The sequence below is a fragment of the Hylobates moloch genome, unplaced genomic scaffold (genome assembly GCF_009828535.3).
Source record: "Hylobates moloch isolate HMO894 unplaced genomic scaffold, HMol_V3 SCAFFOLD_3663, whole genome shotgun sequence".
In the NCBI taxonomy this organism is placed as follows: Eukaryota; Metazoa; Chordata; class Mammalia; order Primates; family Hylobatidae; genus Hylobates; species Hylobates moloch.
The window spans coordinates 1-4,516 of NW_026655938.1; the positions used below are offsets into that span (position 1 = coordinate 1).

Sequence of the window (4,516 nt, forward strand, 5' to 3'; positions counted from 1 at the left end):
TTCAAAGAGTCTTTCTTTCAAGGCAAGTCAGGTTCATGGTTACGAAGCTGCTGACCCCAGGATCCTAGCCTGTGGGAGAGAAGGGGGTCTCTGACAGCCCCCACCCCTTCCCACTGCCATATCCTTATTGGGTCTGAGTTTCAGGGGTGGGGCCCTGGCTGGAGGTTATAAAACAGCTCAATCAGGGAGTACAGCCTTCGGTTTCTCTTTGGGGAAAGCTGCTTTCAGCACACACGGGAAGATATCGGAAACATCCTAGGATCAGGACCCCCCCCCCCAGATCTTCTCGACTGGAGCCACGAAGGCTATTTCTTCCACACAGCACTTTGATCTGCATTTAAGGTAAGGTCCCCTCTCCAGGGTGGGATGAGGGAAAAGAGGGCAGGCAGGGGAGGCGGTGGACTGTGGGTTACTAAATCCATGCTGGCAGACACGGGGCATTGGCACGTAACAGGTTTCTGCTGAGACCTGCTGTCCGTGGGCACCACACTGCCCATTGAACGACCTGGTACCAAAGAAGGACGTTTGCGATCTCATTCATCGTTTGTACGTGGATCTCACGCTGAAGCCATCATAGCATGTTAGACGCCTTGGGTTTAGAAAGGTGATAGCATTAGAAGTAATTTGACTGTGTTTTCTGCTTTTTCGTGTGCTTGTTAGAAAATGTAAACACCTACACGTGGCTACAGTTCTCTGTTTATTAGAAAGCGCTGGTTCAGCTAGTCAAGGAGCTCATGCCCAGGGCGGGCTGTCAGCCGGGGAGCTGCTTTTGGGGCTGGGACCCCAGCATGCTTGTAGTGTTTCTCAGTGGTTTTCAAAGGCTGGTGGGACTCAGAATGCCCCCGATGGCTGGTGAAACCTCAGGTCCCTCCTAGCAGCTTTATTCACAGTAGCCAAGAGGTGGAGACAGCCCTCATACCCCCATCTATAGATAAATGGAGAAATATAATGTGGTCCATCCACACGGTGGAATATTACACAGCCATGAAAAGGAACAAGGCTCTGCCACAGGTGGCAATGTGGGTGACCGCTGAGGGCATCATGCTTCCTGAGAGAGGCCAGATACAAAAAGATACACAGTGTCTGTATGACTCCACGTATTCCCTATGTCCAGATACAGGCAAACCCACAGAGACAGAAAGTGGATGAGTGGTTGCCACAGGCTGGGGAGGGGGAAGGACGGGTCTTTAATGGGTCTGGGGTCTCCTTTTGGGGTGATGACAATGTTCTAGAAGATAGAAGTGGTGGTTTTTTTTTTTTTTTTTTTTTTTTGAGACAGAGTCTCACTCTATCGCCCAGGCTGGAGTGCAGTGGCATGATCTCGGCTCACTGCAACCTCCACCTCCCCGGTTCAAGCAATTCTCCTGTCTCAGCCTCCCGAGTAGCTGGGACTACAGGCACCCACAACTATGCCCGGCTAATTTTTGTATGTTTAGTAGAGACTTTGTATGTTTAGTAGAGTAGTAGAGATTTTATATGTTTAGTATGTTTTGTATGTTGATCAGGCTGGTCTCGAACTCCTGACCTCAAGCAATCCACTCCCCCCCACCAGCCTCCCAAAGTGCTGGGATTGTAGGCGTGAGCCACCGTGCCTGGCCAATGAAAATATTAATCAATAAATGTTAAGAGCACAGATTTCCCAACGTTCTCACTCAGGCGTCTTCCGGGACCACGGCCCCTACAGGCAAGCGTGACCGTGCGTGGTGTGCCCAGCACATTTTGGACAGCGAGGCCACTATGGGCACTCACCCCCTGGTCTCTTGGCTGAGCTGAACACAGACTCTGTCCCAAGGGAGACTCTAGAGATTGCCTGTTGCCTTGGAGGTGGGCTCTGGTCCCTCTGCCCAGGCGGGAAGGGGCTCCGAAGCCTCTGGAACCTCATTTCATCTTTTCCCTGCTGCCCTCAGTCCTGTCCCAAGCCTCAAGGGGTTCAGCTTTTTCCAGGCTCACCCCTTCCATTTATAATTTGGAGACAAGCAAGGTCCACTGATGCTAATGCCATTTGGTTCTTTAAAAGACGTTAGGCCGGGCGCGGTGGCTCATGCCTGTCATCCCAGCACTTTGGGAAGCAAAGGTGGGCGGTTCACCTGAGGTCAGGAGTTCGAGACCAGCCTGACCAACATGGTGAAACCCCATCTCTACTAAAAATACAAAAATTAGCTGGGCGGGGTGGCAGACGCCTGGAATTCCAGCTACTGGGGAGGCTGAGGCAGGAGAATCACTTGAACCCAGGAGGTGGAGGTTGTAGTGAGCTGAGATCGCGCCACTGCACTCCAGCCTGGGTGACAAGAGTGAGACTCCATCTCAAAAAAAAAAAGAAGACAGCTGCCACCCCAGAGCACAGTGTAGGAGAGCCAGCCTGTCTGGGATGTGGCAGAAAGTTCCAGCACAGGAGGCTGAGGTCCTGCACCCCCTTGTTACAGTAACTGCAGCCACTTAGGGATTTCTATGTGTTGGTTACATAATTGTAATTAAACTTCCTTCCATTGCTTTGTCATCTGAGCTTCCTGGTGCCGCAGAGGATGTGTTTTCCTGGTTTGTAGCTACAGCTCGAGCCAAGAACGGGCTAAACCCCCAGGGCAGGAGCTCTTTCTTTTTTTCTTTTTCTTTCTTTTTTTTTTTTTTGAGACGAGTCTTGCTCTGTCGTCCAGGCTGGAGTGCAGTGGCGCGATCTCGGCTCACTGCAACCTCTGCCTCCCAGGTTCAACCGATTCTCCTGCCTCTGCCTCCCGAGTAGCTGGGATTATAGGCACCCACCACCACGCCCAGCTAATTTCTGTATTTTTAATAGAGACAGGGTTTCGCCATGTTGGCCAGGCTGGTCTTGAACTCCTGACCTCGGGCAATCTGCCCACCTCCACTTCCCAAAGTGCTGGGATTACTGTCAATGAGCCACCACACCCAGCTGGCAGGGCTTCTTTCAAAAGGGAAAGGCTGCCACACACACAGATGCACATACATGCACACGTACACACTCATGCAAACACATTTGTACACATACATTCACACATGCATGCACATAAACAAATATACACTTTTAGGCACATACACGCATGCACACATGCAGACTCATGCACGTATATTTGTGTATGCACATGTGTGTACACATGGAATGCATGCACAGATACATGTGCATTCAAACACACAAACACTGTATCTGCATGCATGAAAACACACAAACACAGCCAGGCATGGTGGCTCACACCTGTAATCTCAGCACTTTGCGAGGAAAAGGCGGGCGGATCATCTGAGGCAGGAGCCCGAGACCAGCCTGGCCAACATGGTGAAATCTCTACTAAAAATTACAAAAAGTAGGCTGGGCGCGGTGGCTGACGCCTGTAATCCCAGCACTTTGGGAGGCTGAGGTGGGCAGATCACCTGAGGTCAGGGGTTCGAGACCAGCCTGACCAACATGGAGAAACCCCGTCTCTACTAAAAATACAAAAATCAGCCGGGTGTGGTGGTGGGTGCCTATAATCTCAGCTACTTGGGAGGCTGAGGCAGGAGAATCGGTTGAACCTGGGAGGCGGAGGTTGCAGTGAGCCAAGATCACGCCATTGCACTCCAGCCTGGGCAACAAAAGAAAAACCCTTTTCAAAAAAAAGACCAACATGGAGAAAACAACTTAAATAAATAAATACAAAAATCAGCCAGGCGTGGTGGCAAGTGCCTGTAATCCCAGCTACTCGGGAGGCTGAGGCAGGAGAATCGTTTGAACCTGGGAGGGAGAGGTTGCAGTGAGCCGAGATCGTGCCATTGCACTCCAGTCTGGACAACAAGGGTGAGACTCCGTCAGGAAAAAAAAAACCACACAAACACATATGTGTGCACACAGATACACACGGGCACAAAAATGTACACATGTGCAAGCACACACACAGACACGTGCACAGTACCCCTGTGTGCACAGGCATGCATGCAGTCATGTGCAGACATGGCTACACACAGGCATGCACACATATAGACCCACGTACACACGGATATCGGTGCACACAATGCACACGTACAAGCACACTCCGACGTGCATGCTTGTGCAAAGGTGCATTTGCACACACACACATGCACACTCACCACCACTTTCCCTCCAGAAGCAGCTCCTTCTGCTGTGAGCACCAGGCTCCAGAAGGGTCAAACATCCTTCATTACCCGCAACCCAGTTTCACAGCCAGTCCCCGCTGCCTGACTCTCGTTTCTCCTCCAGCAGGCACCTCTGTCCTGTGTTCTGGAGCTGCGTTTCCGATGGTCCTCCTTTGGCTCACGCTGATCGCCATGCCCTGTCTCCTGCAGACGAAGGAGGGTAAGAGCTGGAGAAAAAATGCACGTGCCACCTCGGGGGCGGGGGGGCGGCGGCGGGACAGACACACAATGTCAGCGTGCCATCCTTCAGGGAAACTTTTCATGATGAGCTCATGGCAGAGTCTCGTGCAGTGGTCAGGAATGACTCAGAGACATCCCTGTACCCATCACCAAGTTCCCTGTAACGCAGCATCTTTTTTTTTTTTTTTTTTTGAGACGG

The 4,516-nt window shown here is 51.4% G+C and overlaps 1 long non-coding RNA gene across 1 annotated transcript in view; it reads right to left on the reverse strand.

Moving 5' to 3' along the window:
- Window positions 1-690: 690 nt before the first annotated feature.
- The window catches only part of LOC131382751 (uncharacterized), a 4,647-nt gene continuing 821 nt past the window's right edge, over window positions 691-4,516 (reverse strand). Inside the window, exons 2-3 of the long non-coding RNA XR_009212346.1 lie at window positions 4,072-4,281; window positions 691-925 (exon numbers count right to left, since the gene is read on the reverse strand). This is a non-coding gene — a long non-coding RNA (uncharacterized LOC131382751). The remainder of the gene's footprint in view (window positions 926-4,071; window positions 4,282-4,516) is intronic.